We start from the raw sequence: 13,139 nt of genomic DNA on the forward strand, positions 1-13,139 counted from the left end.
CCTTGACAACCCACAAGGACGCTGGAAAACTGCTAACCGTTTCTGGTTCTGTGTACATGGGTGCATTTACTTCCTACACAGGTGCGGTCTTTTGAGGCTAATAGACGCTAGTATAAATATGCCCGTCTCGCGGTTCTTTCTCCATCACGGAGCTGCGGGTTGGCGTTATTCTTAGGTGAGGCTACATCGACCGAAACATAAATACGGCACAGCATCTGATGAATGCCCTTGTATTTACAAGCATGGGATCATCGCCTTATTTGAGAAAGTAATGAGCGGCAGCACAAGACCGTTACTCTCATATACCACATATATGCATTTATTCTTTACTTCTCAACAGAACTACGTTTTGGCGACTTCCTTCCCTTCCCATTATGAGAGGCTCATGGGGTAGTACCTCCCACACTATATAGTATGTATCATCGATGTGACTGTTAACACTTTTTGATGACTTATGAAACAGATAGCTATTACCCTAGCCACATATATAGAGTGTGTGATTTTTGTTCTATGAGTGTGTGTCATGTGAGTCCTTTGTTTTTCCCACAGGTCTTCGCACTGATAGACCACTGTATCAATAATACTAGGAACACGCTACAGTCACTTTGTGGTTGTTTCATTGTTTTTAACCAGTATCTTTTCACAGATCTTGAGTGTTTGCGCCTGGGAAAGTGCTATTAATTGTACTTTCTTTTCAGATTAACACATACATGATACTAGTGGGTATTGTATAAAGTGCATACATTTCATTTTTCTTTGTTTTCACTTTTGTATATAGCACACCCATTGGGGATATTCAACATAGTGAGTGCTGAGGGGATCTTTCAGTCCTGATGAAGAAGCCTTTGCTTCGAAACATGTTGACTTTATGGTAGTATCTGCACATTATAGGCAGAACACCTCCGCATCACCTTTTTAACCGGTCGAGCCTCGACGACCTATTAAAGTTTTTTTAAGTCAATGAGGCCAGGTCCTTTTTAATCACTTTAACCCATACTCACTCCCGACCTCTCCTCTCACTACCCAATCACCACACATAGGGGCCGATTCCGGCCACAAAACGTACCGACAGACACGGACCCGGAACGGAGACTGACCAACACAGACCGGCGCCGTATGACCCATGCAGTACAATGCAACATGTGTGAATTACAACCGACACGTACGGAATACAAGCCGTACGACCGAGCCGTAGGGAAAACAGTGCTTTGCACGGAAACCGGATGCGATTCGCATCGACTGACACGCACCAGGAATGAACCCGACTGACACGTACCTGCGATGTCCGATCCGTGCCGTACGATGCAATGCATGTAAAACGTCATCCTGGATGAGAGGCAACTTTTTCCGCACTGCCATGTTGTGTAGCATGCAGCATACAAGGATATTTTTGCACACCTTTGCAGGGTCATATTGGAGGGCCCCTCCGGTCTTGTCCAGGCAGCGGAAGCGGCTTTTCAGGAGACCAAAGGTCCGCTCAATCACCCTCCTGGTCCGACAACGTGCCTCATTGTAGCGCATCTCGGCTGGTGTCACAGGGTTCCTGTGGGGTGTCAGCAACCACGGCATGTTAGGGTATCCGGAGTCACCTACATACAAAGAATTGAACAATTAGCTGATCTTTGAAAGAGGTTGGAATACAACATTGCCAAACACACACAATGGTAAACAGTCAGTACACACCGACAAGCCAGGCATGCTGGTTTGGCATCTGTGACATCAGCGTTGCAATGCGACTACTCCTCATGATGTAGCCATCGTGCGCAGAACTGGGGAAACGTGCACCCACATATGTGATACACATGTCTGCAAGACATACCACAAGAACATTGATGGAGTGGAAATGTTTCCTGTTCTGGTATGACTGCTCATGTGCCCGTGGTGGTACCATGGTTACATGTGTACCATCAATAGATCCGATGACATTCGGCATCCTCCCCAGTGTATAAAAAGCATCCTTTATGTCTGTGAGTTGGCCTGGGCTAGGAAACTTGATGTACAGGTCAAGGAAATGCAATATCCCCTCCAAGACATCGCGTAGCACATGACTGAACATAGTTTACGACATACCACCAGCAGTAGCCACAGTGTACTGGAAGGTACCAGTAGCAAAGAAGTGCAGGGCTGCCATCACCTTCTCCTCTGGGGTCAGTGCTGTAGGGTATGTCCGGCCAGGTAGCAGATCTGGCGCCAACTGCTCTGCCAACTCCTCAATCACTGGCCTGGTGAAGCGGTACCGTCAGATGCAGTCACGTTCCTGCATGGTTTCAAAGGTCTTGGAACGGTCTATGGACAGCTGGTGCCCTGCAGTACAGAGATGAACAAAGGAAGATTGTCGATTCATCCACCCATGTGGCTATTACCAAGCAAAATATCACATGATACATCATGACAATACACAATGTACTGAGGTGTGTGCTGTTGGGTATGGACACATATGTCACCTACATGCCCATCACCTCACATCTCAAGTCCACATGTCTACATAAGTTCCATGTAGTGCAATGATCAATCATTGGGCTGTGTCACAGTACCTATGTACTGCTGTCACTTTACAAACACACACCACAGTGACAAGTGAGGCCTGATGTCTCCCAGACATCACAGCTCTTTGACATGCAGATACCCAGGGTCCCTGTATTGCCACATGGACATTGGCATGACATGGCGTATCATGTACATGTCACAAAACAACCGTGAGTCCCACAGGTAGCGGCCACTGTTGTCTCTACAGGCCCTACATGGACATCTCGTAGACACACACACAGCATCAATGTTGATGCACAAACCACATGGATGTGGGATCTGTCTCCCATTGGGCACATTTGATCAGACACATCTGAGACATAACATGCACACAGACTGTGGGTGTACATCAGAATTGTGGCTATGGGTCTCACTGTGATGTACATACCATCCCACCCAGGACTCGGGGTGTATGTGACCTGTCCTAAACATATCCAACCTGCAACTGTGTCCATGACTCATGCTCATAACTGTACAGTTGCACATCACAGTGGTAATGTGCACAACACACAAAGGATTCTGTCTCCATGAACACGTGCACAGCCTGGGAGTGGCTGCACAAAAGTGCCACACAACAAACCAAATGTTGCCCCCCAAAAACACACAGGTAATGCAGCCTTACATGGCATGGGACACAGTGTGGCACATGCTGTAGTGTGGTAGGTGTGCACCTGAGCCCCTGGCAAGTAATTATGTGTTTAAGTCGTCAAAAAGTCACACCAATGTCAACCGACGCGGGTGACTTCTACAGAGACGCATTGCACAGTTCTGGACCGAGCCATGCGTACGCTTAGCCATTGACTGCAATGAGAACCGATGCGAGTGACTATCTTGCGTCCGCATTGCACAGTTCAGGACCGAGCCATGCGTACGCTTAGCCATTGACTGCAATTTGAACTGATGCGGGTGACTATAATGCATACGCATTGCACAGTTCTGGACTGAGCCGTGCGTACGCTTAGCCATTGATTGCAATGAGAACCGATGCGGGTGACGAACAAGCGTATGCATTGCACAGTTCTGGACCGAGCCATGCATATGCTTAGCCATTGACTGCAATGAGAACCGATGCAGGTGACTATCATGCGTACGCATTGCACAGTTCAGGACCGAGCCGTGTGTACGCTTAGCCATTGACTGCAATGAGAACCGATGCGGGTGACTATCATGCATACGCGTCGTGCAGGCATGGACCGAGCTGTGCATACGCTTAGTCATTGACTGCAATGTGAACCGATGCGGCTGACTATCATGTGTACGTGTTGCTCCGTTCAAGACCGAGCTGTGCGTACGCTTAGCCACTGACTGCAATGAGAACCGATGCGGGTGACTAACATGCATAAGTGTCGTGCAGGCATGGACCGAGCCCTGCACACGCCTTGGCCATTGAATCGTATGGATACAGGTGCATGTGAATGTTCAAACTACGTGCTGTACAGTCAGTTGACTGAGCCGTGCGCACCCTTTGGCTCTGGACTGTCATGGAGACGGATGCGGATTCAAAACTTGTACGAGTTGTGCGCTGGAAATTCAGTTGGATGCCTTCACAATGTTGCAATTTCTAGGGTTTTATGAAGGTGAAGATTTGAACGATGAGGAAGACGTGTACGAGTCGTACAATTCGATGGATTGGCCAGATTCATAGAATGCAACCGTGTTGGACCTATCACTTGGGACACATGGCACAGGGTCTGCCTCTGCAGCACAGATATAAGGCTGGCTGGGCCCCAGGGAGCTCACTTGCCTGCACTACATGCTACTGGACCACATCTCTGCTACCACTGCTGCTGTCTCCGCATCCTCTGGCTACTTCTATGGCACGTACTCTGGAGAGGGCCCCAGCCGTCACTGAGGAGGAGAACCAGGGCCTGCTGGACGGGCTCCTTCCACAGTACTGCAAGCTGTATGGGAAACCAGGGGAGCGGTGAGCGTGCATTCCACTGCCTTCCTAATTGTGCATGTAGTCTGACTAGCAGTACTAGCAGTGTGTACACCAGTGGCAAGCGTACTCACTGAGAACTTTCAACCCCCAAAGTGTGTAGGTACATGTAATGAACAGGTGTTCTGCAGCAAAAGTGCATTTGTGCAAGCTTCAACTTCCCAGGCAATGTTAACATGTCAGACATGCAGGGCATTTATCCATTTCCATGGGTGCACTACCTGTGTAACTCATTTTCCTTTGTGATGACGACATGTATATCCAACTGTGTGCAGCACTAATATGGGGAATGTGTGTTAATGGACTTTTAACTTTGTCATCCTCACAGGTTGATGCCCACCAGAAGCAGGAGATCTGGCTGACCATTGCCCGGGCAGTTCGATCAGTGGGGGTCTACAAGCGCCGGACCCGCAACTGCCAGAAGAGGTGGCAGGACCTTCGGGACTGGACCCGGAGGATAGCAAGGGTCCAGCTGAGGCTGTTGCCTCCTCGCAGGAGGGGCGGACACCAGACCCTGACCCCCCACATGCTCAGGATTCTGGCGGTGGTCTACCTGGACGGGCAGCTGAAGGCCAGACAGCAGCAAGGAGGGGGTAAATCCATGCCTAATCTGTGTACTATGTCCGACATGCTATTTGTAGTCTTTTGGCCTGGTCACACTCCCACATTACGTAGGTGTTGTAGTCCAGGACTCATGTCCTTCAATTGTGTGATGCAGCCTCCTCATCTGATCCACAGGTGTGGACCCTACAGTCTGTGGCTTGTGTCACTAGGGCACTGTGTCCCTGCAGTCAGCTATGCTTCAGGTTCCGGACAGCATCTGTTACCGTGACTCTGGTGTGTGTTTCATGGGTGGGTCAATTGTTTACACAATACTTGAGATCTGACATGTGATCTGTGTGTGCCCTTGATATGTGTTCCAATTGCTGGTATGACTCGCCACATGTGCCTGGGTTATTTCAAACACACCCATGCAGCAGGGGACTCCAAATTGTGTGCCTCAGGAGTATGTATATTAAGTGTGTCACACTTGCTTAGCCAACTGACTACTGTTCAGGGCTATACACTGTTTCACGTAGACCTGGGCAGTCATGCCTACTCAAGGGCATTTAGAAACACCCTGTAATCCCACTCCTGTGTATCAACTTACAGGTTGTGCTTAGAGACATGTGCCTTCAGGTGTCTGCCTCTGTGTCATTGTGGTGTGGCTTCCTTTTCAGGACAACTGGGGTGTTCATGAGTTTGAGGGTCAGCAGGACATCTGTGATGTGACTATAAGAGACAAGACCTGTGTGACATATAGGTGTGTGATCACTTGACAGTGCACAATGGTGTATGTAACTGTGAACTTCAGGCAGCTGTTTCATGCACATCAGACTGCGATGTGCTCATGTACAGGGAGTTGTGTTTGCAGAGACTCATGTCTGTTTTGTATGATGTGGGGTCATCTGGGTCCGGGATATGTTGTTTGCAGGGGATGGACAAGTGCACTTGTCAGCTGCAGAATTTGCTTTACCCATGACCTATGATTGTGACACGGTGTATGCTGTTGTTGTCTGGATGCCCTGCCCATTGACAGGAGACAGTGATGGCTGACTTTCCAGGCATGCCTGTGCCATGGCATTTAACTTGCTATGAGTGATCCTGCATTGGGGTCAAATGTGCTCCATGCACCCCATTGTGGCATTGATTATCAGGACATAAGAACATCATAGTGTGGGTTGCTGGTATGCATCACAAGCATGTGAAATGTGACTCTGCCCATCCCTTCTTCCTGACACCTGTACTGAGTCAGTGGCAAGAGATGTGATGTGTGTATAGTAACCTACTCCTACATGTTCACTTGCATGTCCAACAAATGTGTAGGTGGTGCATGTATGCACATTGGGGTATTAGCATCCAACATGCAACAGATATATGGGTGCAAGTCCAGGAGGGATATGAGTGCCATGTTTGATGGTGAGACTGACAATTGGCTTATTCTAAACAGTGTGAGCACTTTGAGCAGTGTTCAGCTGATGATGCCAGGGCTTGCCCTGTGATGTGCTGTACTCACTGTGGTGTGTGCGGTCAGTGCATATGACTGATGTTGTTCTTTTTTACCTAATTATATCCAGATACATCCACAGCCACAGAAGGGGACAGCTCCACGGACCAGGAAGAGCCACAGAGCCAGACTGGGACAGAAGGCGAGGAGTTGGAGGGACCCATTGGCACAGAGGGCGAGTGGAGCCACACCGAGGAGTCCTCAGCACCATCCATCCCAGCTAAGGGCCACAGCAGCTCGAAGGATGACTCCCTTGTGGAGGCGGGTGTCAGCAGCCACCAAACCCCAGCTAGTGAGGCTGTCCCCGCCACCGCCATCACCACCCTCCCATTGGCTCCCATCCCAAAGGTCCGTGGAGGCTCCCGTGTTCGGGAGCATGTCTCCTTTGTGCCAGGCACCGCACCCCCTGCCCCTGTGTCCCCTGCTGCCCTGAGTGTGGAGTCTGTGGACTTGCTTCAACAGATCCATGTAGGGCAGACATCAATGCTGAGTGTCCTCCATGCACACACCAGTCTGTTGACACAACTGGTGTTGTTCATGGAGGACATTTCATCGGGCATGTCTGCCCTACAGAGAACCAATCAGTCCATGGCCGCCTCCTTGACGGCAGTAGTGTTCCTCTTCCAACAGTCCCTCACCCCTCCGACCCCTGCCCCATCCACGATTCCTAGCACCCTACCTGTCCCAAGCACACACACACACCAGCACATTCACCCAAACCCACAGACACGGGCAGCACACACACACCCAAACCAAGGTCTAGACGTGCACACAAGCAACCTCAGGGGACTGATACCACACTCACAGGGGATGGTTTGCAAACACACACACAGGCATCCACAACCACTCTGCAGTCCTCCGATACCTCTCCCTCCAAGACCCCTTCCCTTGCCTCACCTGCAACCCCATCTCCCAAGAAGCTCTTCCTCTGTGACCTTGGCCTCTTCCCCACCGATCCAGCAGATCCAGCTTACAAGGGGAAGAGGAAGTCCCCACACACAGAGGGGAGTGCCCCTCACACCCGGACACCCTCCCCCAGGCGCAGTCAGACTGAGGCCCCCACCCGCACGTCCCCCCAGTGCCGGAAGAGCAAGACCCCACCCCTGCCCGCAGCTCCACGGCACAGTCTCCATCCTCCATCCTCCAGGCCACCATTCCAGAGGTTCCCCCGTCACACCCTGCCCCAGGTTCCCCCACCCACAGATACACCATCCCCAAAATGCTACGGCCCTCCCCCCTACCACTTGCTCTTCCACTCCCACCCCCGGTCAGACTGTTTGTGCCACTGGTTTGGGGACCGTGGCCCCCCTCTGTCCTGCCGACCTCACTTGAACCCCATTCTGCTCCCATGGAGTTGGGCACTACAGTGGAGTCCACGACCACACCGTCTGACTTGGGCACTGCAGTGGGGACACAGTCCACTCCATCTGACCTGCCCATTGCAGTTGTGCCGGCACCCACCCTATCTGACTTGTGCCCCACAGTTGTGACTGCACCCACAATGTCAGATACCTCCACTGCAGTTGCGAGTGACTCTCCTGCATCCACCACCCCTTCACTGCCTCCTTCTGCTGAGCCCTGATCCTGTCCCTGCGGTGCCTGGCCTGCCCCCATGTATGCCCCTCCGAGTGGATGTCTCCTGTCCTTACCAGTGCAGGCAAGCAACGTGTGACAGTTGTCACTCAAATCACATTGTTGACATTTGGATATGGACTGGCCATTGGCCTTTGTTTTGAAAGGACCTTGCATTTGCATTTTAATTTTGCTGAATAAAGCATTTGTATTTATCCTTGTGAATTTGGTTTAGCTGTACATTATGTTGATGATGTTTACCATGACCTTGCAGTTATAATGCTGGATTTCCAATGTTGAATACTGAGTTGTTGATGTGATGTACTACATGTGGTCCATGAGATATGTATCCTATTCTGGTCGGTATCCATGTCATCCTTTGCAGCTAACTGGGTATGTCATGATTAACAATTTGTGAACATCTCTGTAAACATTTCATTTGCATGGTCACATCTGTGGCTTGCACACATGCACATATGATGTGCTTCCCATTGTCCAATTTGTCTATTTCTCTGACTGTGGGCGCATCTCCACTGGACATACAGGTGTGGGCATCATTGGTGTAGAAGCAACTGGGTCCTCTGTGCAACTTGCTGGACATATGTATTGAGTATGTGCAGATAACTTAAAGGACACTCCCGTACCCAGGCTGTTGTGACCAGAGCCTTCATTGGGTGGTAACTGATGACTGACTGACCAAGTGTTCTGTTGACATGACTGAGACCTGCTGGGACCAATATGTTTGGCACAGCTGAGCTTCCACAGGAGTTGAGTCCCCTCAAGTTAGTGTGTTGTTCCGTGACATTGCCTGGGCCCATGGTGTGTGTTGTGTGAGCATGTGTGTGTGTGTCCACATCCCTTTTCATACACAGGCAGTGTTCCCTTGATATGTTCCTGTTGTTGATGCTTGCTGAGTTGTACTGTATTCATCCCACATCTTTGTCCTGGGCTACCAGATGTGTGGGTGCATGACACACTACTGTTAATTGGTGTTTCATCATTGGGATTTGTCAGTTCGGAGTGGTGATGATGTGGTCAGACGCAGATGGGACACAGGGGTCCCCAAGGCACTTGTTTGTTCGCAATATCATGTAGTTGTCCCTAGGTGGTACCTTTCGGTGATTGAGACATGTGCATGTGTGTGTGACTGCTCCCACTCGTCAGGTTCAGGGCTGCAATGTTGGCAGGTGTCAGCATGAGTGTCTTGTGGTTCTCCTTGGCTTCTGCATTGTCCTGGGCCTCATTCAGGGATTCCGAAGGATACTGGAGCTTTGACGTCATGGCCATGTACCGTATACTGTGCAGTATGTCTGTCATTCACCAGGGTTGTAGACTGTTTTTGTGTGATGAGTCTGTGCACCTTAGTTCCTCCCAACATTACTGTGTTTGTCATGGGTGCATGTGCAATGTCACCTGTCCATGTGGGTTTCACAAATGCACATTGGTGCAGTTCAGGGTGTGTGGTGTTGAGGGCGGACAGATGTGAATGTTTGTATGGATCGGCCCTTACCTCCTGTTTGTCCATGGATGACGGGTCATGCTGAGTGATTTGTGTTTGTGTAGGTGTGATGTACGTTTGTGGCACAGGACACATGTCTGGGTTTCACAGTTTGTACGACATCTACCTTTGTCATCACAGTGGACGTATCATGCATGCTTGTGTCACCCCAATGTGTGGTCCCTGGGGATAGTGCTGTTGTGTGTCAGTCTCTTGCTGTGTTAGTTGCTGTTCATTCCAGCTTGTGTCACATGTATCTGTTGTGCTCCCTCTCATCTCACAATGCCTGATTGCCCAATAAGGGGGGCCCAATGATGGGTTACTTTTGTATGGCAATGTGTCCACATCTGTCTCACTGTGGTTCAGCCCCCCTCATGTGTTGTGTAGTTGCCTGGGGATACTGAGACACACACACACATGTTGTGTCAGATGTGCAGTGTGAGGATGCCTGTTTGTGTTTGTGCATCTGCACCAGTGCATTGGTATTGCTGTTGGGGGCCATTGTCTGGATGTTGTTTTTGTGATTTTCCCTGCTGTCCCTGTGAGTCATATCACATCATTCTACGCATTCATCCTGGTTGTTACGTCCCATTGCTGCCATGGAATGTTAGTTTGTGACCTGACACCTACAGTCTACACAGGATGTTTTGATTTGTGTGTCCATTTTTGAGATTTGTGTATGCTTTGTGATGGTCACTTCTGCTTTTGTGTCATTGTAAACTGTATGCAATTTCAGCCCCCATGGGTGGTGCTTGTCTGCACACGGCCTGAGAGTATGTTAGGTTTTCACAACACTGTTAGCCTCACCACATCTCTGTGGGTATGGAACACAACCACTACTTTGCCACAAAAGTGTTTCATGTGTTGGGACCAGGAATCATACATGCTGTTTGGCATTTGCAGCTTTGACCATGATGACACTTACCTTTTGGTCACTGTGATGAGGGGGATTTTAGACCCCATCACCACAATGCTCCACATTTGCTGCAGTTTGGAACCCCACACTTAACTTTTGTTCTACACAATGAGGGGGTGTTAGTGCACATTGACACAGTGCTATTGCGATGCTTGCCTTGTGTAGGCCACACTCAGTTTTTGGTCACACATGTGATGGTAGTTACATTGTATGTTCGAAGTCAAATTCACTGTTGTGGGCATTTGTCACAGACTACACACTGTTGTCTTTATGTTAGGGGGGATGTATTTTGCTGATATCCATCATACACCAACATTAGGTATGTGTGGCGCATTACCCATCCTATGGGTGGGGTGGCAGTAGTGATGGGCAACATAGTCCCTATGAGTGCGGGTGGCAGGAGTGATGGGCAACATAGTCCCTATCGGGGGGGGTGGCAGTAGTGATGGGCAACATAACCCCTATGAGTGGGGGTGACAAGAGTGATGGGCAACATAGTTCCTATGGGTGGGGGTGGCGGGAGTGCTGGGCAACATAACCCCTATGAGTGGGGGTGGCAGGAGTGATGGGCAACATAGTCTCCATGTGTGGGGGTGGCAGTAGTGATGGGCAACAAGTCCCCTATGAGTGGGGGTGGCAGTAGTGATGGGCAACATACCCCCTATGAGTGGGGGTGGCAGTAGTGATAGCCATGCAACCCCTATGGTGGCCTGTTGCTAGTGGCAGGATATGGATCCCCTGGGTGTGTCTGACATTTGGCGGGTACGTGTTGTTTGTTTGTGTGGTGGGTGTCTGACTTACTGTCTGCTCCGTCCGCATCTGTACATGATCTGGTCATAGATGTACAGTACTGGTATGACCTGCGCGATGGGATTCATGATGTGTTCGTCTCCTACACGCTGCTTGTTGCTCTGTCTCGTACCCGTTGCTAGCTGGTCCGTCTCGTAGCCGTGGATTGTGTTCTGGCGCGAATCGTACCTGATATGCTTCTTTTCCGGATGCTGTGACGTGCTGTACGTGGCGACCCGTCCAGCGCGTATGATTTGCGCATTGTACTTGTCTGGCCGGAAACTGCTGTGGGTACTGCTTCCGGGCGACTCGGTTCGGCGATTGGAGGTACGGCTCGTATGGAAAATGAAGCTTGAATCGCAGCCTACGTGTCGGTCGGATTTGTGTCAGTTATGCGCATCATACTTCATCGCCCAGATGGACCGGATCCGGGTACGAGTCAGTCGCAAGGTAAGGCTACTAACTGCTCTTGGAGAGCTGTCCGACCTGGATCAGAATCGACCCCATAGTGTTGTTTAACAGTGCTCCCGCGTAGTCGTTGGTCGTAGCACGCCCCGTCCCGTAGCGGGGCGGGAAGACCCCTATGATGAAGCATAAAACCAAGGGACCTTTTGGTGTGTGAGGGGTATTTAAGCAAACACTGTGTGCCTCCTCATCTGGATGAGCGACACATTTCCTAGAAACATTTCCCTTGAACACTGTCCGATCTATATGGTGGATCCTTTGGATTTAATGACTTAATACTAGAGGAGGACGTATCCGTCCTAGTGTCCACGTACAACACTACCTCTTCACTCCCTCGTCTTGTTATATGAAGACACTTGAGGATGGCCAGAGGGCCAGTGTCACTGTGTACAATGGTGCCTATATGAAGCAATTGGAAAAGGGAAAAACAACTCTAAACTGCCACTCGCTGAAGCAATTATTTGGCCTTGGAGGCATGAGACCCTTAAGAAATGTGCTGCGCCATCATCCCAAAAAATTCCAAACGTCAGCCCCCCACATGGAGAGCTGCATTCCACATCCAAGGTCGGTCAGTCACAGTTGTATCTACAACTGGAGGTCCAGGTATCCGCGCACAGTCAGGGCCAGACACTGAGCAGTGTCTTTAAGAGTTCCCTGCCCAACCCTGGGGCCAATAGCCATCTCTACCACAGCAGCCCTATTCACAGGTGGAAGGATCACAAAGGCCGAGAATCCTCCGTACTCTTGCCCGCTCATCATCTACGCCACAGTCTCACCATGACACTCCACGTGTGCTTTGGACTTCCCCAAACAGTCACATTTTCAGCAGTCCCTAGGGCTGTGACAGCTGGGGTCCATCAAGGCACAGCATATCTCCGCATAAGCAGATCACACAACCCCAGGTTCACCGACGTTTGCCATCATGGCCGCCTCGGTCACAGGGACAACAGATGCCTCTTTATAATTACAATGTTTTTTGACATTTTTTGAACACTTGAGTTCAGTATTCTTAGCATTATAATGCACAGATAGAAATGTCTGGATATTTCCATTTCTCTTCTTAGTCAATCTGCACCCTTTTTTTTTTACTTGAATGTTATTAGCAAACATTGGTTAAAAAAAACTTATCTTATCACATTAACCCATGTTTATCTTGTGGTTAGAGAATTGAAACAAGGATAATTGTCTATGCTGTGTAAAAGTTGGTACTGCCTTGTCTATGATGCATGCAGGGATAGAGAGCAGATACATTTATCGCAAAAAGAATTGTGTGTGGAATATCATTAAGTGTCTTGTGAAATGTTTAGCAAGTGTTGATCATTAATGTTAACCCAATGTATTTTATTTGTCATAATTTATATGTGTATTTATTTTTTTGCAGTCCCCA

This window comes from Triturus cristatus, chromosome 1_1 (genome assembly GCF_964204655.1).
Source record: "Triturus cristatus chromosome 1_1, aTriCri1.1, whole genome shotgun sequence".
NCBI lineage: Eukaryota > Metazoa > Chordata > Amphibia > Caudata > Salamandridae > Triturus > Triturus cristatus.